General features: G+C 46.9%; 1 long non-coding RNA gene across 2 annotated transcripts in view; it reads left to right on the top strand.

Moving 5' to 3' along the window:
* Positions 1 to 11,259: 11,259 nt before the first annotated feature.
* Positions 11,260 to 23,643, top strand: part of LOC108592769 (uncharacterized) — a 69,629-nt gene continuing 57,245 nt past the window's right edge. Inside the window, exons 1-4 of one of the 2 annotated variants that reach the window (XR_008473095.2) lie at positions 11,260 to 11,290; positions 11,697 to 11,762; positions 13,032 to 13,156; positions 22,621 to 22,770. This is a non-coding gene — a long non-coding RNA (uncharacterized LOC108592769). Of the gene's footprint in view, positions 11,291 to 11,696; positions 11,763 to 13,031; positions 22,771 to 23,643 lie in introns of both variants that reach the window. The other variant, XR_013520587.1, reaches the window with a different exon arrangement.

The raw sequence follows: 23,643 nt of genomic DNA, 5'->3' as shown, positions 1-23,643 counted from the left end.
TGCTGAATTAGCAGAGCTTACTCGGGGTGAGGATGTCAGGACGGGGCTTCCTGCTTCTCTTTTTGGTAAAGCCACCTCCTTCTCATTGGAATATGCCATTTCAGGCCCAGAGAGTGAGCCTGAAATGAATGAGCCCCTCCACGTTCCCTTTCCCTTTCCGTGGCTTGCCCTTCAGGTCATCTTCCAGGGAGGTCGGAGAACCTCATCAAAAACAGCATCATCAGTCTTTGCTCTCTTGATCCAATTCTGATTTGAACGAAAATAGAGAACAGAGCAGGATTGGGAGAAAGAGAACTGGAGGGGCCCTCGGTACTGGGGTGGGCAAATGATAACAAGGCCCAAAGAGATGGCGATTAGCCACAGTGACCTTGGGGGCTGCGTGGAGGACCTAAGCACGTGAAATAGAAACCAACCTCTTGGGTGTTCAGTCACTGAATTTTGGTGCTTGTTACCAAAGTTAAGCCAGCACTGATTAATATATAGTTGTATTCACTGTGTCGCATGTATAGAAAGTGCTCTGTAAATGTTTTGTTGAGTTCCCTGGTGAGGAAGATCTGTTTATTCCCGCAAATGGAACAGAATTGTACTAAATAACTAAAGGGAACCCGCTGCTTTCCCTTATTTGCCCAGAGAGCAGTCATGCCCTCTTTAACTCCCTAAGGTCGTCAAACTCACTGCGTGTGAGTCCCCCTTCCTGGTTTATCAGGGGTTGAACTTGGAAGGCACAAGCAAAGAAGAGTCTGTGAGAGATCCCTACGGTCCGCAAAAGGCGGCCATGATGGTCTTCCACTTGATCTGTGTTGCCCCTAAGACACCCTGCAGAGAGGTGCTACAGCACAATGGCTGCATCTATAAAAGATTCCTGCGATGAATTTCTAGGGACTCTTTTGATGGAAATTCATCTTAGCAGGTTGACGCCAGATCCTCCTGGCCCAACTGCTTCACGCTCTCTGTGTTATTGACGTAGCTCCACTCTCAGACTGGTTTTCTGGCTCCTCAGTGTTCAATGACCCTTCAAATTTCTATAGCCTGGAGCTGAGTTGCACACTCTTAATTCAGTTTTTATTAAGAATTTGTCCATGAGATGTAACAGTTTTTTTGTGGTGGAGTCTTCATCTATCCTTAAAATGAACCTTATCTCACTTTCATTACATGTAGGCACTACATGTAGGCATGGACAAAATCCCTCCGTGATGCAATCAAACCTCAGCTTCCCAAAGTGCTGGGATTACAGGTGTGAGCCACTGTGCCTGGCCTGGATTTTTTAAAAAAGAAATTTTACTTGGAAATCAAGGAAACAAACCAAATTTAAAAGTTGAGACCTGAAAGACTTTAGAGAGCATCAGTTCCCGGTTGGCACAGCTTACAGTCTGCCAGGCCATAGATGAATCACTTAACAAGTGTTTATTGGGCTCCTTGTGAGGCACTGCACTAGGCACAGGGGATTCAAAGATGAATACAGTGAGGACTTTGGCCTCAGAGAGCTCCGAGTGTATACAGAAATAAGAAGGGAAAGCTTTACAGTATAATGCGGTAAATACAATTGGGGAGGCATAAAACGGTGGGATTGTTTTCAACACAGTTAAGAAGGCTTCGAATTCCTTCCTCTCCTAGGCCCTGAGGAGCCCTGCTCCAAAATCTCCTTAGTTCAGTTTTGAACATCACATTCTTCCTGTTTCTTTCTTTGCGAACCATTGCAGGGAAGAAAAGATTACCGAAAGGATTGTGTTCTTCAGTACCCCTGGCAGCGCTGCACACTGGATCTGGGGGGAGTCCCGCATCGATGCATAGCATTATTCTTTTAAGTAAATACGATTCAATTAATACATAACTTCATGTGCTTTAATTTGTATATCTTTGGAAGGCTTTGCATATAAACAAATATGAAAAGTCAGAAAAAATTCCCTTGTGTAGACAAATCCCCTTTTTTGATTTAGAACATCTGGCTGCTTCTATATGTGAACAAAGATGGAAAGTTGCCTCTGCCCTGGAACATTTGCTCACTTCTGGGAGAATCTGTGCCTCTAGCTGTATCTAGCAGTCCCCACTGTGCCCGGCCCTCAGGTTCCATGGGAGGAGCTCCAGGTTCTCATGGTCACCAGTTTTCTCCCCTAGTGGCTGTTCTCCGGCAGAGGAAGAGAGGAGCCCTGATCAACTTCAGCAGGGACACTTCCCTTCAGGTCACGTTCCAGAGAGGTGGGAGAGCCTCATCAAAAACAGCATCATCAGTCTTTGCTCTCTTGATCCAATTCTGATTTGAACGAAGATAGAGAACAGAGCAGGACTGGGAGATAGAGAACTGGAGGGGCCTTCGGCACTGGGGTGGGTGAAGGCGGAGTTGACACTGCTGCGAAAGTTGTTTCTGCTCCGGTGCTCTTCTGTGGAGGTCACAAGGGGGCCTGCGAGGTTCACAGAGCGTGGGGAAGACGATGCTGTCTTCTGTGTGGGGTTCTGCTTCTGTTCTTGTTCATCTGTCTTCTTCTTGGAAAGGTGCTCAGGATAAGGCAGAGGAACTGTAGATGACCTGGGAATGGGGAAGCTAGGGCTCTTCAGGATCAGAGATCCGTTTATTCCTTAGGTTGTGGTGATAGATGAGGGTTCTCTAGGAGCAGATTCTCAGTTCTAGCTCTCAACTCTATGTGTGAGGAGGGAAGGAAAAAGAATTGAAATAAGTTATCCATTTTAGAAAGGACCCTGATGGGGACCCTGAAAAGTCCCCTGTGGTTCCCCTCCCTGTAGTATTTCTCCCCCTCCTACAGACAAAAGTCCCAGTGGAAAATACCTGGGTTTTAGAGTCCAGAATCTGAGGTTGAGTTCTAGTCCTGTGGCCTGCTAGCCAAGTAACTTAACTTCTCTAAGATTTGCTTTCCTTATTTGCAAAAAGAGGAGTGAAATGAGATAATGTGTAAAAGTACCTCTAAATATTAGCGTTGTGTAAGTGACAGCTAACTTTACTACAGGTAAGTAATGGTGTGTTGGACCCCACGTGGAGATACCATCCTTTGGTTTAGTATCATAATACCTTGGGACTCTGTCAAGACCATGACCTTCTTCAAGGTATCCCATCTTCCCAGGCTTCCAGAAAGAACCAGGAGGTAAGAAGTGGCCTTCTGGAGCCTTCTGGAACTCTCTTTGTCAAGGACTCACTTGGACATCTCCTCTTCCCTGTTTGTTTCTGTGCAGATGCTCTTCCCTGGGCTGTGGTGACTCGCCTGTCTTGTCTGTTAGGCTATTCCTGATTCCTGCCCAGGACAAACATTACCTGTTCTCTGTCACTTCCTCTGACTCTCTAAGAAAATCCATTTCTTGCTCATCGTGTTCCTGTACAACAGTGTAGTGGCCTCTGTTATTGTCGAATCAAGACTAGTTACAGCTTTTCTAACATTTCTGTCTATCTCATTAGACTGTAAGCTCTTCTAGGCCAAGGATGCTGTTTTCTCAGATGTGCTCAAGCATCTTTATTTTCATGGCGATGCCAGTAAGAGAGGGCTGGATTCCACACCTGTAATTCAGGAGAAGGAAGTGTTGCTTGGCAGTGAGGGAAGGGAGGTATTTAGTAATGTTTCTCTCTGGCTCTTCAAATGCCTGGAGGTAAAGAGAAAAGGCATGGGCAGGACCTGGTCATTCGTAAGATTCAGGAACTTTCGCAGCAACATACCCACAGGAAGAAGAAATTCTGCATGAATCAAAGAATAGGCTGGAGCTAGAAGATTGTGGTTCAAGACTTGCACCCAAGTCTTGGGTATGTCAAACCATAGTTTCCTGCTCTGTGGAAAAATATTTATCTAATGGTTTTATAGCAAAGACAGTGCAGTACTACCTGTTTATCAAATGTGGTCTCCTTTTTCCCAAGCACCCGGTCTGCCTTCGGATTAGGTGAGCAAGTGACTAAGTTCTGGCAAAGGAATGTGGGTGGAATTGATGTTCCCCATTTCCAGGCCTGGCTCACATAAACATCCCCCGGGATCTTCTGCTCTCTCGTTCCTGGTCTGTGCACTGTGAGAAAAAGACTTAGAGGCTCTGGCCGGGCGCGGTAGCTGACGCCTGTAATCCCAACACTTTGGGAGGCCAAGGCGGGCGGATCTCAAGGTCAAGAGATCGAGACCATCAAGGCCAACATGGTGAAACCCCATCTCTACTAAAAACACAAAAATTAGCTGGGTGTGGTGGTGCTTGCCTGTAGTCCCAGCTACTTGGGAGGCTGAGACAGGAGAATCGCTGGAACCCGGTAGGTGGAGGTTGCACTGAGCTGAGATCCTGCCACTGCACTCCAGCCTGGTGACAGAGAGAGACTCCATCTAAAGGAAAAAAAAGAAAAGAAAAGAAAAGAAAAAGACTTAGAGGCTCTGACTTGGAAGGGGATGGCAATGCCACAGATGAAGGAACCTGGGTCCCTGATGTTGACGAGGGACAGGGTTTCCTCTCCTTTCTACCTACCAATATTGAATTGTGATGAGAACCAGAAATACTTTCATTATGTTAAGCCACTGAAATTTTGAGGTCATTCTTTATGGGAGCTGGCCTATCCCGACAGAGTTTAAATGGATAAAATGTTTCAAATTTAAAAGTATTATATTAGTGATATTGGCTATTATTACGGCTTTATTTTGGATATGGGGTCCCTCTCTGTTGTCCAGGTTGGAATACAGTGGTATAATCATAGCTCATTGCAGCCTCAAACACCTAAGCTCAAGTGATCCTCTTGCCTCAGCTTCCTGAGTAGCTAGGACTACAGGTATGTACCACCATGCCCAGCTAATTTTTATTTTATTTTTTATTTTTGAGACGGGGTCTCACTCTGTTACCCAGGCTGGAATATTGTGGCCCAATCATAGCTTCTTGTGACACCTTTCTCCCAGGCTTAAGGGTTCTTCCTGCCTCAGCCTTCCAAGTAGTGGGTATGACAGGTGTGTGCCACCATGCCTGGCTAATTTTCCTGTTTTTTGTAGAGGTGGGGCTTTACTATGTTGCCCAGGCTGGTCTCGAACTCCTGGGCTCAAGTAATCCACTGGCCTTGGCCTCCCAAAGTGCTGGGATTGCAGGCATGAGGCAAGCTTAACCTATTTTATTTTTTTTAATAGAAATGGAGTCTCACTGTGTTGCCCAGGCTGGTCTCAAACTCCTGGGCACAAGTGATCCTTTCATCCTGGCCTCCCAAAGTGTTGGGATTACAGCCATAAATGGCCACTGCGCCTGGTCATGTATGGTTTTCATTCTAGAATATATTTTGTGCACACAGCTCGGGGCTTTTTTTGGGGAGGGGTCCATATAGTCCCTGCATTTTCTCAAGGATGGAGAGGAGGGGCCACTGGAAAATATGCAGTGGTCTGACTACACAGAGGTGTGCATGAGTGGGTGTCAGGGGAAAGACTCCTTCCAGGAAGAGGAGCCCATTTGTGGAGGAGCAGGCCTATCTCAAAATAGACACTGGGTGGCAATATCCAGCACCGGGGCCATCAGAAGAGCCAGTGTCCAACTGTCTTAAAAGCAACTGCCTCAGGGCTGAGCTGCACCAGGACTCACAAAAGGAGGTGAAGTTGGATCAACTGTTAACAGGACCTGGGAAGCCTTGTTGATCACTTGAGCCCCCCAGAGCTCTGTTCCTATGATACGCAGCTGCTCCCCGTGTTTGATCACACTTGACTTTTAACCGTAGCCTTCTGGCCTGGCCCAGCAGAGGCCTGGCAGAAGGCACAGAACACTCCACAGATATTGACTTGTCCTGTGATGTGGGTGAGGAGTGGGGTGTGATATGGATGGAGCCAAACACCAGTCTTCTGGGCCATTTCTCCAAAGAAGCCACAAATAATTAGGGGACCACACTTTTGAATCACAGAGAGAAGAGGGAAGGGAAAGTGTGGGCTCACTTTTTTGATCACCAGTCATGGGCATAATGCTTTATCTACATTAACTCTTTTAATCCTCGTAACAGCTCTGAGATAGGTATTATTCTCACTCTTACAGGTAAAGTAACAGAGGCCCAGGGAGGTAGAGTAACTTGCCCAGGATGACATGGTTTGTAAATATTAGAGCCAGGATTCAAGCCTCAGTATCTCTGTCTTAAAAGCTTGCGTCCTGACCCTGTACCTTGCAGCCTTCCCAAAAAGGCAGAGGTACAAAGAAGGGGTCAAGGCTGAGAAAGTGACCCCCTGCCTCAGTCCCGGGCTTCCTCATGGTGTTGGCTCCTTTCACTAGCAAGTCTGTCTACTGAGAAACACCTTTTTCTCCTGAATTTGGGAGAAACTCCTTCTGTGAGCGTTTGAAGCCTCAGGCAGAAGACAACAGATAAAGGGAATAGAGAGAGGGTCAGGCTGATGTTGAGGAGAAGGAAAGTGGAAGGAGCGAAGGGGAGAGAAAGAAAGGGAGAGAGAAGCAGCAGCCGAGATGGTGAAAATCACAGAAAGGAAGGGAAGCAAGGGGAAGGAGGAAGACACTTGCCCCCTGGAGGTTTTTATCTTGAGCTGGGTGTTTTATCTGCGGGAAGGGAGGGGGCGGGCTGCCCCTGGGATGCTTGGGTGTCTTTTAGCGCCTGAGAATAGATGAGGATTTGATGCCTCTCTGGTACTTAGCTGGTTCCCAGTTTAGCCTCACCCAGAAACTGAGAACAGTTTCAGCTGTTTTCACCTGAGGAATTAATTATCCAAAACCTAGCCCTGCTCGGAGTCTTTTCTTGGGCCACACAAGCCACACCTTCAGCATGCCCCCTGCTTTTTCTTGGAATATGTGCAGGATGTATCCGGAAGAAGTCATTCATTCCAGTTTGGATGTGCCTGTCATGAGAGGCCACTGATGGATGCCACCACATGGTTTTCTGATATGCCTGCTGTGGCCCTCTAGCCAGCTCCCCTGAGAGATGCCTGGCGTAAGAATGTTATATTTGTTTTTTCCAGCTGTCATTCTATTAATGTTTGTGTCTAACCCATAAAGCTTTCAGCAATAGCCAGCACCACTCCTCTGATCCTGTTTTCGGGGAGAAATGCCTTAAAAAGCAAATTACATCTCCAGTCCCAGGTCTCTGGCTCAGGGAGCGTCCAGTCTAGGTCAGAGAACGGTGCGCATCTTCCTGGGAGCTCCCCCATGCTCCAGCCTCCCTGCTAGTTTACCCAGAGCCTTCTGTGGCGCTGAGCTCCAGGGAAGGTAATGAGGATTCTGGCTAGTGGCTTGTGGAAAAGATGCACTTTGTGTATTTTTCTCAGAATTGGAAGGAAGTAGGAGGAATGAGCAGAGCTGGGCCTCTAGAAATACACCCTGGTGACCTAAAGATGTGCCAATGTGTTGGCACCAGAAAGGGAAAATTCTTTAGGCAGAGTCTCATTAAACCTCCTTACATGAGAATTCTCCCGTCGAGGAAAATCGAGATTCTGCATGGTGTTTTAAAGTTAATCTGTTAGAAACACTTGTTTCTTTTACTTTCAAAATAACCCATTTTTAGGGACGGAATGCCTTTAGTCATGCTCCTGCTTTTAAGAGGCTCTGCCAAGTCTTTTTCACTGGTTGAATTATAACAAGACCAGGGAGGTCGTAGTCAGTGAATTGATGATGGTGAGGCTGGTGAGAAAACTCAACCTGCTTTGGTAAACACAGCTTAGCTACTTTAAGTGAACAATTTTCTACAGCAATTTTTTTTTTTTTTTTTTTTTTTTGAGACGGAGTTTTGCTCCTGTTACCCAGGCTGGAGTGCAATGGCGCGATCTCGGCTCACCGCAACCTCCGCAGATGTAGATGGAAGTTCAGGCAATTCTCCTGCCGCAGCCTCCTGAGTAGCTGGGATTACAGGCACGCGCCACGGTGCCCAGCTGATTTTTTGTAATTTTTAGTAGAGACGGGGTTTCACCATGTTGACCAGGATGGTCTCGATCTCTTGACCTCGTGATCCACCCGCCTTGGCCTCCCAAAGTGCTGGGATTACAGGCTTGAGCCACCGCGCCTGGCCTACAGCAAATATTTTAACACATGTTGTCTCCTATAGCAAACTTCAGTGGTCTACTAGTTCATGAGTCAACAGTTTAGAGCTCTTAAACCATTCAATACAGAAGAAAAGTTCTTTGCATTTTTTTTAGACGTAGATGGAAATTCAGCAATGGCAAGATGCAGAAAAAGTATGGATTTAACTTAAATTTTGTATCTGATATGTAAATATGTTCTCACCTTTTTCATCTGTCTAAGCAAAGTCCTATCTAGCCTGAGGCTTGACATCTTCAAAGCACTTATGTCAACAGCTTCTTTATTTCATGTTTGTTCTGAATGTTTTTTTCATTAGCTGCCATTTAATCATGGCTGAATAAAACAATCTGGGACTTGTATACTATATGGAATATATATGTGGAAAAATGTGTATGGAAATGTACATTTCCATATCTATTTGTAATATTTGCTGGGAGAGCTGCTCTGCGATCTAATGGGGTAGGTGGAAAGAGCTGGAAGCTTGACTTGGAAGCCAGAAAAGTAGTGGGGCAGCTTTATTCAAATTCAGTCCTCTCCTGTGTACCACCTGAGACCTAAATTTAGAGGCTTTCCTTGCAAAGGTGCAGACCCTGGGCGAACATCAAAGCATAGCATTGAGAATTCGGAGGAACAGTATGGTGATTTTTGTCTAATCCTTGTCCAATGTGTGATTTTGCCTGAGCCATATCCGTAGCATGACTCCCTATGAGCACGGCACTCACCCTGGGCCTGGCCCATAGTGAATGCTTATTGAATGTTGAATGATCAGGTAGATCAATGAGCAACCCACTGGGTGGAGGCAGAGCTCACCATCTCCCAAGGTGCCTGCAGTATCTGGGTCCCAGAGAATGTATCGATTCCATCTTTGATGTGGATCCTCTGACGGTAGCTAGCTATGGTTCTTGCCAGCCAGTGCCTAGTATTTCTCACCTGGGCTTAGGCACTGAGTGATCGTGGGAACAACTAGGAGCAGGCTGCTCCTGAGACATCCTGGCTGGTCATCCTGGAGGTGGAATGGTAGTCAGGTGAATAGGCTGGGCTTACTCTGGCTGTGCTGCATTGGGACTCCTTAGACTAATGAGCTCAACTCATGTGTTCTCCTGAAGTCCCAGGGAAGGACAAGATGGTTCTATTCCACTAGATCAGGAGTTGCAAAGGTTTTCTATAAAAGACCATATTACAAATATTTTAGGATTTGTGGACCAGACAGTTTTTGTCACAGCCACTGAATTCTGCCATTGTAGTATGAAAGCAGACATAGATAATAGGTAAACAGATGAACGTGGTTGTGTTCCAGTGAAACTTTCTTGATAAAAACAGGCCGTGGACCTGATTTGGCCCACGGGCCATACTTTGCACTAGACCATGAGGCCCATGAAGCAGGCATCGTGTCTGTGTGTCTGTTTTTGTCCGAGAGGAAGTATGCAATAGTGGTCTGAGATCAGACAACTTGGGTCCAAACCCTGTTCCTTCACTTCCTAGCTGGGTGACTATGGGCATGTTGCTTAATTTCTCTGTGCCTCAGGGTCCTCCTCTGTAAAGTGTCTACCTCATAGGGTTATTGTGAGAATTAAGTGAGATAACACAAGCAAGGTGCTTAGAACATGTGGAACTTTTATGCCCATACATAAAAAGCATGTAGCTATGATTAGTTTGATCTCCAATACTTAGCACAGTTCCGGTTACAATGAAGATGCTCAATAGATATTTATGTCACAAACCAGAGCGCCGTGAGATGTTTCGGAGTGAAGAGCAGCAGTGCGTCGTGAAGTCACATGGCTGACTTCTGGACTCCTGTCCCGTCTTCCCAAAGCCTTCCATGGCACCACAAGTTCTTGTTAGAAAGACTTTCAATTATTTATAGTCTCACCATTCATGCGACAACTTTTGTGTAGCTTCATTGCCTTCACTCTCCCATCCCTGACAGTTCTGGAAATCCTAAAAACTGCCTTCCCTAAGGGATGGTGGCTGGGAAAAGCCCCTTCAGCTTCTAGGTTGCTTGTGTGTGTGTCGGGGGGTGGCGGCACATGTGTGCTCCCCCCTTCTCAAGTGGCTTCAGCTTCTAGGTTGCTTGTGTGTGTGTCGGGGGGTGGGGGCACGTGTGCTCCCCCCTTCTTAAGTGGCTTCAGCACCAGTCTTTTCCAAGGCCTGACATAACAGCAATGACAGGGGTGTGGGATGAAGTTTGGGTACCCGGGCGAAGGTGAAGAGAACAGAGAGGTGCGTAGTACAGTAAGGGGAGGTCTCCCCCTAAGTGAGGATTTGCCGGCCTCACCTGTTCTGCCTCCGTAGCCACCTGGGGTGGGGCACCCAGCATGTGAAGACTCCTACTTTTGAAAGACATTGAAGGATAAATTTCACACCGCACTTAACTTTCCAGGGCTCACCAGCTTCGCACCTGAGTAGCTGTTGATGATCCCTTCCCCTGCCATTCTCAGTTACTGTCTATTCTATAACACTCCCTCCCCTCTCCTCAGCCACCGCAGCCACAGGGTTGGGGCAGAAGGCGGGTGGGTGGGCTCTGCCCCTTCTCTGGTGGGCTGGTACTTCCTAGGCCTGGGGAGACTGGAGAAGCCTCAGGCAGCTGACAGATGGGGAGAGGGGAGGAGAGGGAGGGAGCCGAGAGCTGAAGATTGTGGGGCAGTGGAATCTATTTCTAGAGAGAAAGGGGTGGTGTGAATGCCCGGGAGCCATGGGAAGGACTGGGGTGAGCTCATGGAGGCTGCATGTGAATGGTGCTGAAGAGAAAGAGGACTGTGTGTGAAGACCAGGCCCCAGCGCACATTCAGCCCTCCTGGAGGCGGTCCCTTCATCTCACCACAGTGAAGGAGCCACCCCAGCAAGCGTGATTGCCACCACCCCAAGATGGGGATGAAGAAGGACCCTGTCCTCAGGGCTCCCAGCCAAGCCTCTCCGGGGCTCCATGCCAAGTGGTAACAAGGTTCCTGCTTTCTTTCCCATGTGGGAGCTGGTCTGCCCTCACTGTCAAAGGTCCCCAGAAGTGATCTGGGAGCTGGTGAAACGCCAGAGAGCTTTGCTTTGCGGTGGCTGTGGTTCGTACAGACCAACTCATGTTGCTTGGGTCAAAGTTTTCTACCCTCCTGGCAGCTGACTGTTTCCAAAAATGGGGAAGGCTACTTGCCACGTGTCTCTTAGATGGACTTCTCTACAGAGCCCAGAGAGTGAGTGTCCCCTTACATTTTGCACCATGGGGTTTGTTTTGTTTTGTTTTTTTTCTGTCGCCAGGCGCCAGGCTTGAGTGCAGTGGCGCAATCTTGGCTCACTGCAATCTCCGCCTCCTGGGTTCAAGCAGTTCTCCTGCCTCAGCCTCTCGAGTGCGTGCACGGTGGGTTTTTTACTCATCTTGCCGTAGCCCTAACATGCCTCCTGTGTGAACTGCAAAGGTCCCAGTCAGGAAGCCCACTGGTGGGCCACTAGAGGGCCTTGTGGGGCAGAAGGGAGTCGTGGGAGCATCACTGTGTGGGGGTGGGGGTGGGGGGGGTGGGAGAGGGGGACTGGGAAAGCGGGGGTGGGGTGCTGTTGCAGCGGCAGGAGGACTGCATTTCTTTATTTTCTCCCCAAATTGCAAAAGAGCAAGGCACTGACAAGGGAGTGGTCTCAGGGGCTTTGAAGATTGGAAATTGTGAATTTGGGTTTTTCTTTGCAGAGAAAATGCCTTTAACTCTGCTCCTTGGTGCCCTGCCCGATTGCCTATTAGCAGCATTGTTCTTTCTTTTATCCTTCTCCGGCAGGGCCCCTTAATTTGGTGGCACCACACGTTGGATGGGCTTCTGGAAGTCAGTGAACACCCTGAGAGGGTATGTAAGAGTGTGGGCTTGTGTGTCTATGTGCATTTTAAAGGGGATGAGCCTGTAGCTTTGACTGATTCTCAGAGAGGCCAGTGGGCCCAAAGGTTTTGAGAAATGCTAAACATTTGTCTATTAGAACAAAAAAATGTTCTGAGGAAGTTTGCCTGGGGAGTTCCTTATCTAAGGCTGGAGCTTTTAATCAAAGGGTGAAATGAAGGACAGGAGCTGGGGGATTTGTGAAAGCCATCTGTGCTCTGTCCCTAGATCTCAGGAGAACTTCCACTGTGAGGCCTTTTAGAGTGTTTATAACACTCACTTTTGCTAAATATTTCTTATTTTTACCCTTTGTCTCTTTGCTACTAAAACAAAACAGAAGAGACCAAAACAAAACATTAAAATCAACGAACCTTAAGATAATGAGAAGGCAAGTCATAGACCGGGAGAAATTTGCAAAACATATTTCTGATAAAGGACAGTGATCCAAAATATACGAAGAACTCTTAAAGTTCAACAATCGGAAAGCAAATATGGGCAAAAGACCCAAACGGTCACCTCAGCAAGGAAGGTGTACAAATGGCAAGTAAGCACATGAAAAGATGCTCAATAGCATCTGTCATTAGGGAATCGCAAATTAAAGCAATGAGATGCACTATTGCATATACCCAGTAGAATGGCCCAAATCCAGGACATCGACCACACCACAGGTGTAAGGATGTGGAGCAACAGGAACTCTCATTCAATGCTAGTGGGAATGCAAAATGCTACAGCCACTTTGGAAGACAGTTTGGTGATTTCTTACCATATGATTCACCAGTTGTACTCTTTGATATTTACCCAAATGAGTTTAAAATTTATGTCTACCCAAAAGCATGTACACGAATGTTTATAGCAGTTTTATTCATAATTGCCCAAACTTAGAAATAACCAAAATGCCCTTCATTAGGTGAATGAATACACGGGTACATTCAGACAATGAAATATTATTCAGCGCTAAAAAGAAATGAGCTAGCAAGCCAGAAAAAGACCTAAAGGAATCCTAAATGCATGTTATTAACTGAACGAAGCCATCTGAAAAAGTTACATACTGTATGATTTTAACTGAATGCCTATAAAAGGCCAAACTGTGGAGAGAGCAAAAGAGTGGGTGGTTGCCAGGTTTAGGGGTAAGGGAGGGATGAGCAGGCAGAGCACGGGCTTTTGAGGGTAGTGAAACTACTCTGTGTGGTACTATTACTATGATGGTAGATGCATGTCATTCTACATTTGTCAAAACCATAGAATCTGCAACCTTAAGAGTGAACCCTCGCCGGGCGTGGTGGCTCAAGCCGGAAATCCCAGCACTTTGGGAGGCCGAGGCGGGTGGATCACGAGATCAAGAGATCGAGACCATCCTGGTCAACATGGTAAAACCCATCTCTACTAAAAATACAAAAAATTAGCTGGGCATGGTGGCGTGTGCCTGTAATCCCAGCTACTCGGGAGGCTGAGGCAGGAGAATTGCCTGAACCCAGGAGGCGGAGGTTGTGGTGAGCCGAGATCGCGCCATTGCACTCCAGCCTGGGTAACAAGAGCGAAACTCTGGCTAAAAAAAAAAAAAAAAGTGAACCCTAATATAAACTATGGACTCTGGGTGGTAATGATGTGTCAATTGTAGTTTATTGATTAAAACAATAGCGAGGAAGGCTGTGCCTGTGCAGAGACAAGGGAATACATGCGAACTCTGTGCTTTCTGCTCAATTTTGCAGTGAATCTAAAACTGCTCTAAAAAACAATCTACTGAAAAAATAACCAGCTGGGCATGGTGGCTCACACTTGTAATCCCAGCACTTTGGGAGGCCAAGGTGGGCGAATCTTCTGAGGTCAGTTGTTCGAGACCAGCTTGGCCAACATGGTGAAACCCTGTCTCTATTAAAAATAAAAAATTAGCTGGGTGTGGTGGCATGTGCCTGTAGTCCCGACTACTCAGGAGGCTGAGGCAGGAGAATCACTTGAACCCAGGTGTGAGGTTGCAGTGAGCCAAGATTGTGCCACTGCACTCTAGCCTGGGTGACAGAGTAGGACTCCATCTCAAAAAAAAAAAACCAAAAACCAGAAAAACACCCAGGCTGGGCATGGTGGCTCACACCTGTAATACTTTGGGAAGCCGAGGCAGATGGATTACTTGAGCCCAGGAGTTCAAGGTCAGCCTGGGCAACATGGTGAAACCCCATCCCTACAAAAAATTAGCTGGGTGTGGTGGTGTGCACCTAGTTCCTGCTACCCGTGAGGCTGAGGTGGGAAGATCACCTGAGCCTGGGAGATGGAAATGGAGGTTACAGGGGGCCATGACTGCACCACTGTACTCCAGCTTAGGCAACAGAGTGAGACCCTATCTCAAAAAAAGAAAAAAAGAAAAGAAAAAAGAAATCAACCAACCAGAAAACATCAACTTTTTGAGGCTGCATGCTTTCTTTTGGAATAGGATAGGTGGGGTAGAAAACAGACGCTGTGATATTCCTAATCCGATTACGCTGAGGAGGCTCTGGTGACCACTGGAAGCCAGCAAGCAGGCTGGATCTTTGCAGCAGAGGGAAGGAAGAAAAACAGGAAAGGGGAAATTGGCCCAGGGCAGAGCTGTGCACCCAAAGGTTGCAAAGGAAATAAGGAACTCCCCAAAATAACATCCAAGTATCTTTCACCAGCCAAGTGCTTTCTTTATGCTGGATGTTCTGCCCTGTGCCCTACAGGCAGTATTTATTTAATGCCCACAACAACCCCGTGGGGTAGGCAGGCCTGATACAGTAAGATAATGGGCACTGACCAAACAGAACGGAGGCAGCTGGAGCAGGGTGCTGGAGGTTGTTCTTGTGCCGGGCGCTGACCTTTTTAGTTGCTAGATTGCCAAAAGGTCAACGTAATCCTGGGGAGAGGCCAAGGTAGCAACGGAAGACCACTAGGCTGGGGGCGGGGGAGGCTTGACCAGGTGTTCTCAAACTTCGTGTGCATCAGAATCACCTGAAAACCTGTTACAACACAGATTATAGATGATGAGGAGGCTTGAATTCACTCTCCCTGACTCTGAAGACCCAGCCGTTTCCCTCAGTTTCCAGTTTTGCTGGCACCCTCAGGGTGAGTAGAGGTCTGGGTGGGAAGCTGGAGGTGAAGCTAGCAGCACGTTGGAAGCTCTGCCCATTCCTGATGGGGCTCACCTTCTCTCTGCTGGCCTGGGGAATGCTCCTGAGATTCCTGAGTTGGCTTGGCGCTGGCTTCCTTGGCCCCCTCCCTCCCAAGTAGCAGCTGTGAAGTTGACGAATTACGCTAAACTGTGATGCCTCCTCGGGAGCCTGTTGCAGGACGTGCTGTGATGGCTTCCCAAGAAGGCGACAGGCACGTGGTCTGCAAACGAGCCGGTTTGCTCCCTCGCTCAGCACAGCAGCTGCTCAGAGGCAGCGTGGGCTCTGAGCGGCCCGCCAGGGGAGCCTATTAAGAGCCACAACACTGTGAAAAGCACAGCAGAAACGCTCCATTAAATCTCGTGGGGGGCCTGCTTAACAATGGGACCTGCCCCGGGAGTCGGCGCTCCACTCAACCCTGCCTCAGTCTCCAGCCTGGCTCTCCTCGCTCTGCCCCTTCAGTCTCTTCCCTAAAGGGCTTCGGGCTTGAGAAGCTCTGAGTGTCTGGCTGGAGTTGGTAAAACTGTGGCTGGAAGGGTGTAGCCAGGGCCCAAGCAGGCAGCGAATCCAATGGCAATGTTCTCTACACGGCCTGGGATGGGAATAAGCGTGCTATCGGGTGTAGGGCATGATATTGATGAGGATGCTGACAGCAAGGATCATCTGGGCATAGGGACCTCTGCTCTGGACCTGCCCGCTCTGGCCCCCTTCCAGCCATATTCCTCCCCAAAGGGCAATAAATCCTTAAGGCCAGGAGGATACATCTGCCCAAGGACAGTAATCCTCTTTCTTTTATTTTTTTTTGAGACGGAGTTTAACTCTGTTGCCCAGGCTGGAGTGCAATGGCACAATCTCAGCGCACTGCAACCTCCACCTCCCAGGTTCAAGTGATCCTCCTGCCTCAGCCCCCCTAGTGGCTGGGATTACAGGCACCTGCCACCACGCCCGGCTAATTTTTGTATTTTTAGTAGAGACTGGGTTTCTCCATTTTGGCCAGGCTGGTCTCAAACTCCTGACCTCAGGTGATCCACCCGCCTCAGCCTCCCAAAATGCTGGGATTAAAGGCGTGAGCCACTGCACCTGGTTCAGTGACCTTTTTTCTACACCATACTTCCGGTACTCAAGAACCTGCAATTCCCTGCCAAATGGCTCCACATCTGCTGCTAGGTCTGTGTAAGCTTCTTCCCAGCACTTTCTTTAAAGAATGGAGTGTCCCACTGGGGGTACGGACAGAGCTTGGACATGCCAGCTGCGTGTCCGCATGTGTGCGAGGTCCCTCAAAGGCACGACAGAGCCCAGTGTGGGAAGAGGTGGGGGGCAGCCTGGGGGCGGGAAGTCATCTTTCCCCGTAGCTCCATTTGCCAGTGTGAGCTCCCAGGAGCCTGGAAATTCTATATTTAAACTTTCCAGGCATATGAAGGTATATTTGTCAAGGTAGGAGGGTAGAGCATATTTTTGTTAACAGTTTGTTAGCTTGATTTATAATTGTAACCATTGTGCTCCTGGGTAAGTGTTTGGGGTGGGCCCAAGCACAGGTGGTGGCGAGAGCAGGCTTTGTTTATCATCTGAGTGTCTCAAGCAGGCTAGGCCAACGGCCATGCCTTCAGACTGGCAAGCCAAGTGCCCAGTGAGAGGCAAACACTGTGGGATTCTCCAGGCCCCGCAGGAAAGACTCATTTGTCTTCTGGAATCTTCTGCTCTGGGATGAGAATGGTAAAGATGAGGGTGCTGGTGAGCTGGCAGGAGCCCTGTAAAGAGGCACCTGGGTAAGCTGTGGTCTGGTGAGGAAAGGGCCCTCATCCAGGTACATCCTCCTTGGCCTCTGACCATGTCCTTGACTTCACCAGCTTGTCAGGGAAGAGACAGATATGCTGCTCTTGTCCTCACATGCTGGTGATTTTGAGATCTCATCTCTTCTTCCTGGTTGTTTACCTCTATGTGTCCCCTACTGCCCTCCCATCACAGACACATCATGAAGTCGTGCAATAACTCTTAGGAGGGAACAAACCACCGGGGAGGAAGCTCCTTCCTCGAGGGTCTCCTACCCTGATAAAGACCTCTGTTGGACATGGCAGTGTTTCCCCATGAGCAGTGCTACTAGAGGGCTTGTTTGGGAAGGGGCGTGGAAAGGAGAGTCACCTTTGTGATTTCCAAGTGGCCTGCTGCTATTGGCAGGAATCGGAGGAAAGGAAGAGAGTAGGAAAAGAGCCTTCTTACATTTATCAGAAACCAAAAATGTATTTGAAAGGCTTTCCTGGATCTCTGTCTCTGCCTTCATCTATGTATCTGTCACCAATCTATCCATCAGTCACCCTGTCTATCTAATCTCTCTCGCTCCCTCCATCTGTCTATCATCTGTGTTTGTTGGTTTCTTTTTTCCAAACATGAGTTTTTAACATATTGACCGCGATCCTCTATTTTCTGGGCTGTGAGCCATATTATTACCTCATTTCATCCTTATGAGAACCCTGTGAAGTATTATCCTTATTCCATAAATGGGGAAACTGAGACTTTCAGAGGCAAAACAACCAGCCTGAGGCCATGTAGCTTAGAAATGGCAGAGTTGGGGCCCAAGTCCGTGTCATCTGACTTTGAGCTTTTTACTGCTTGCACTGAGGGAAGATTATCTCTAGGCAAATTCTTTCTTCTTCTTTTTTTTTAAAATCTGGAAGAGAAATGCTGCCTTGAGTGTTTGCTTATCTCTCTCGAGCAGGTTCCCAGGGTCTTGATTTTGGGCTCCAGTCCCGAGGGGCCTGTTGGGGATCAGCACTGACTTTGCCATGTGGCTCAGGTTCCCAGGGCCTTGGTTTTGGCTGCAGCCCCGAGGGCCTGACGGGCATCAGTGCTGACCTTTCCGTGTGGCTGCAGGCTTGGCCCACCTGCTCATCAGAGCGCTTTGACACTAGTGTACCGTCTGGGTGTGCCTGGCAGTCAGACTGTGCAGGCCGGCTTTGACAAAGTGACAGAAGCTGTAAAAACAGCTGTTTGACATTCTCTGCTGCTTTTTAGAACAAAACAACTGCAAAGAGGTTGAATGCAATGCAGAAAATACCCGTGTTTCATGCGTATAAGGATATTTTTACTTACAGAACATTTATTTTCTCCTTCCTTTCTCTATTCCTGTTTATCTCCCCAAGCATTTGCTTCCCTTCCTCTTTGCTTCCTTCTTCTACTTCGTCCTCCTTCCTTCCTTTTATTCTTCTAACTAAAAAAACTTCCTGCTTCTGTTTCTATGTTTTTTCTCCTCTCAATTTTCTTCCCTTGAAATAACTATTAGCTATTTTTCCTTGTTTCCCATTTTCACACCATCCATGTCTTGGTGTATTAATTTGTCTCTCTAGCTTTGGGTCCATATTATCCCAAATGTGTAGCTTTATGAACTCCAGTATTAGTTATCTGACAGCCCATGGTGTCTTCAATGAAACCAAGGTGTGGACAGGAAATTCCAAAACAAAAGGAAATAGTATCCCCCTGGCAAACCGTCATTTAATTTAGATAACTAAAGGTGTGTATAAAAGAACGGGACATCTGGCAGTAAGTGGCAGCCCCACCGGCCACCTCCATCACCTCCAGTTACAGGAGCTTGGAGAGCTGTTGTCACGTTTAGTTTTAACTTTGAAATTGTGACTGAGCTCTGCACTGTGGTTTCATCCAGGTTCAAAAGTGTGCTTCCGTTCAACCAGCTGCTCCTTGCACAAACTCCTTCCTTACAGTGAGAGGAACTCCAGGTTTCAAGGTATACACAGGTAGGAACAGGTAAATTATGTGCATTCACCTTAATCATTAGATGCAGTTTGACCAAGTTTAACGTGGAAGATGAACTTTTACATCCTCCAGTCATTCTTGGCTCTTGGGATCACTGGATTCCGAGTCTTCACTCCTGTGTACGTTACCTGCACCTTCCACGGCCCTTTTGGGTTCTCTTGAACCTAAAAATCCTTTGCTCCATGGCCTATTTAATCCCACTAATGCTGTGTCCCCTACCTTCCATCTCTCTTTCCATCCCCTTTTCCTCTACTCTATCCAGACAAAGCTGTTTCTTTCAACTGCCCTTGAATGTCCTTCACAGTTTTTTCCCCATGGTTCCTCGTCCCTTGTTCTAATTATTTTCCTTCCTAAACTGATGAGACATTTCTTGCCTCCTTCCCCTTCTTACTTCCTACTGTCTTATTCTCCACCAAGAGCCTCCTGGCTTATCTCAGACTTGGCATTGCGGAGCTGCCGGTCCATTTCCACATGCAGAAGATGACGTTGGGTCTGCAGCTGGAGACAGCTATGATCGCTGTCAGATCTATGGCCAAATACAGGCTTTCTGCTTCATCCTCCCTGAACTAGATCTACAAATATGTCATTCACAGAATGGAGAAGCTTTAAGCCTCCCTCTAATCCCTGCACGGAGGAGAAAAGATGATGGCTACGGGCAGGTAGAGTCTATAAGAGAGTGCAGGAAGGGTTGAGTTATGCATTTACAAATGCTTCAGGCCGGGCGTGGTGGCTCAAGCCTGTAATCCCAGCACTTTGGGAGGCCGAGGCGGGTGGATCACGAGGTCATGAGATCGAGACCATCCTGGTCAACATGGTGAAACCCTGTCTCTACTAAAGATACAAAAAATTAGCTGGGCATGGTGGTGCGTGCCTGTAATCCCAGCTACTTGGGAGGCTGAGGCAGGAGAATTGCCTGAACCCAGGAGGCAGAGGTTGCGGTGAGCCGAGATCGCGCCATTGCACTCCAGCCTGGGTAACAAGAGTGAAACTCCGTCTCAAAAAAAAAAACCAAATGTTTCATCAACCTTGCCAATCAGAGAGTTCATTTCTTCTCCTTTGGGGAGAGCCAGAGGGAGTAGAGAGAGGACGGAGAGGGTTTAAGTGTTCTTTCCCAGGGAATGGAATGGAATGCCTCTTTCCCCATGGAAACATAAGATGTAGGGTATAGCCTCTTAATATTTGACTTTTGGACAGGAAATAGAAAGGGGCTGTCACAATTCCCAAGGGGCTAGGAATTTTGGTGACCTCCTTAATATTTTTATGGTGCAGAGAAGGGTAGAAATTGAGACTCTTCCAGCCCATCTCCTACCTCTTTCCCTTGCTGACTTCAGCTCTTACCCATCCAATCCTTTAAGGCCTATACCCACTTGTCCAAGCTCTGCTTGTACAAGTGTGTATGAGGGGTGCACATATTTGTGGCACTGTCCACCCTTGGAAATATGGACCTGCAGAAGTGGCCTGTGAAGGGCAGGAAATTCCAGTGTCCCAGGTACCCAGAGTGTCACCTACAAGGGAGGTCATAGGCTCCTGGAGGGCATGTCTCTTCACCTGTGGACTTGTCACCCTTGAGGAGGGGATAAGAGGGAAGAAGGGTGGACTACAGGGGTCTCTAAACTGTGGAGCCAAGGGCAGAGGCCCTGGTTACCCAGGACCAGGGTGGTACTCTATATATGCCCTATAGATTTACCATATACCCATTACTGGGTTTTGCTGACTTCCTGTTCCTGGACATGTTCTTATCAGAAGATGCCCAAGGCAGAAGTGCAACCACACATGGAATTGCAGACCTGGGACCTTCTCTTTAGTCTTAACACCTTTCCGATTCCAGCCAAGAATGTGTTGTGATTCCAAAACACTCAACGATGTGTTAGATCTATTCTTGTTTCTGCATTGATTCACAATGAATAAAAATTAAGTTGGTACCAAATTTTATGGACTCATTAAAAAAAAAATTCCTCCTTTTTGAGCATTAACTAGATAGTGCCTGTGGAAGCAGAAGGCACTTTTAATTAGCATATTATCACAGCAAAGAGGAACCCTGATAATTGCGCACCAGCCTCAAGCTGCAGCCTTCTCTCACCTGGCAATCCACTGCCAAGGACTTGTCTCTGTACACCCTACCCACCCTAGCACTCCCAAGACTCATTTTTATTACAGAGTCATCTCCAGTCACAGTACTCCTATCTTTTGCTTGTCTGTGCTTCTATGTGCCAGCAGGATATTCCCACCCTTACCTCCTCCCAGGTTGCTTGTGTTAGTAATGAACTTCCATGCCTATGCCTTGCTTCCTATGGTGTTCTCCTGGGAGGTAGGGATAACATCTCAAGTGGGTTCTTTGTAATACCTTTCCTTATATTCTAATGGGTTCCCAGGTAGAAATGAAAGAGAGCAGTGAGAGAGTAAAAGCACCAAGTAGTAGTTACTTATGTAGCTCATATGCTATAGAGGAAGACAGAGCTGTTTTCTAGGGTGATGGTTTTCAAGCTTTACTGGTCCTAAGACTCAACCGAGAAATGTGTACAAGATGCAGATAACCGGCCCTGCTGCCTCAGAGACTCCCAGAAATTCTGATCAAGATTTGAAAACAACTTCCCAGGGGCATGTCTTTCAAAAGCAGCCTTACCGACAGGAAATATCACACGAATCTTTCAAAAACAAATACTGTTTGTTTTTTTTTTAAAAAGGAACTTTCCTAATGAATGTTGAGAAAGTACAAATAGAATAAGTTTTCTTTGCACACACACACATATAAAAATGATACTAAAAAATATACATGTCAAATGCAAAATTGCCTACTTCATTGAGCTGGTGGGTTTAATTCACTCATAATTAATCCTAGATTTATGTTCAGCTGTGACCGGCCTGCATTTGACCTTCTTACCTGTCCTCATGCTCTCTGTTGTTTCTATGGTTTTTCTCATTAACTGTTGGATTTGACAGCCCTGAGGCAGACTCCCAGGTCAGGCTTGGCCACTGACTTCCTGGGCACGCAGTCCCGCCTTCTGCCCACTGGCTGAAATGTAGAAACATTCTTTCACACCACTGCTTTCATCAGGGTTTACGACACAGAAGAAACATTGTAAATTGTCTCATATTTTTTACGCTTATTTAAAAATCCAAAGTATAAAGTAAACAAATAAATGTATAGTTTATTTCATCTCCCAAACGACTCAAAATATCCTCTAGACTTCAGACACGCAGTTAGAAAACCATCCTTTGAAGTTGAAAAATGAGAACGAGGTTAGAATACACATAACTAACCCACTGTGAGTTTGTAAATGTATTTTCAGTGAGTTTAGATTAATTTGCAAATCTCCTTAAGAAACAAAGATGTCTCCCACGTCTTTCCAAATTAAAATGTGATGTGGAGAAAAGTTGTCTAATTAATTGTAACATGTCTGAGGTGATGTTGTCAAGCAGAAGTTTGGGTACTGTCTTGAGTCCAGATTAAAAGGAACACCAAGAAACATTTTTCGGCACATGCACCTGCGATTTCCATCTATTTCGTCGGTATATTCTTAGAACAGAGAAGGGGTGTGTTCAAACGAAACATATGTTCCAGAACAAGACGACATTTCTAATAGGAATACTCTCAAAGTTTCAATTCTATACTTGGCTTCTTAACCTGGCCTCATGGGTTTTAATTCACTTATAGTTTGTCTCAGATTTCTTGTTTCTTACTAGCTTTTTGGGACACTTTTGTGATTAGTCTGATGAACTGTTGCTTTAAACTTCCATTCTAAGATTAGCTATTAAAACCATTTTCACTTTTAAGACCTTGTGCTCCTTTTGCCCTGGTTCCACGCTTGCCACTAGGGAGCTGCTGGCCTACACACAAAGGGGGCGCTCCTGGCAGTCGCTCAGGAAGAAGGCACAGTGGGCAACTTCTACCTTCAGTTCCAGAAATGCAAACCCTCCTGAGAGCTAAATGTGTTCTTGCATCTTCAAAGCAGTGGGTACCAGGAGAAGAGCCATATTCGGAGGCAAGTGTTGAGCGCATCCAGCCCGGGCAGCCAGTTCCCAAGCCTCTCTTCAGTCACCAGGCAGTAAACGGTTTACAGACACCGAGTGACTTGTGTGTCTACTTAGAAGACAAGAAGGTAAGAGTGCACTGCCAACCAGACAATAAAGTGGCAGCTAGCAGTTTAATATTGATAACTAATAATGACTTTTTATGAATTATGATTGATTCATTATTTAAAAATAGGCATTATTTTGTGCGTTTTTACATGTAGAATTTTATTTCTCGAAATAACCCTATGAGGTAGGATCATCATCATTACATTGTAATCATTATAGAGATAAAGAAACGGCAGCAGAGAGTAGTTAAGCAGCCTTTCCAAGGCCACACAGCTAGTAAGTAGCAGAACTTGGATTTCCACGCTGTCTGATTCCACTGTGCAGATTTTTTGACCAGTGTGTTATACTATCTTCTGTGTATTACAGGGTAGCGAACACTGACATTCAGAGTTGTGGCAGGGCCTGAGATGAGTTAACCTGGACTCTGGGCTTAGAGTCCTAAGACCCATGCCAGGCTCATGTTGCTGAAACGCTTCTTGGCCTGGTTAGGATGGGTCCTGAAAGCAAGTAGGCCTGAGGCCACAGAAAGAGAATTGATCTGGGAAGGACATACGCTGACAGCCTCTTCATTTCCTCACTTTGTTTCAACTTTGTACAAAACAGCTGCTCTTTATAAATGTGTTGTTTAATTGACTGAAACTAGAATTCAAAATCACCCAAGAACAATGCCAACATTTCTCTAAAGGAGGGGCTGACACATGACAGTTGGTTGATAAAAGAGGAGGCAAGCTAGGGGACGGATCTTGTAGCTACTTCGTACAGTCAATTATGGTTTTGTTTTAAATAGTATGTTTGTTTGGGGTAGCTTGGGAGCTGATGGAGAATCGGGAGGAATAAGAACCTTCTTTGAGACCTTCCCTGGTTCTGCCACCGGCGAGTGCTGAATACGGCTG

This window comes from Callithrix jacchus, chromosome 7 (assembly GCF_049354715.1).
Source record: "Callithrix jacchus isolate 240 chromosome 7, calJac240_pri, whole genome shotgun sequence".
In the NCBI taxonomy this organism is placed as follows: Eukaryota; Metazoa; Chordata; class Mammalia; order Primates; family Cebidae; genus Callithrix; species Callithrix jacchus.
The sequence above is the reverse complement of the archived record's forward strand: the minus strand, read 5'-3'. Positions and strand labels throughout refer to the sequence as shown.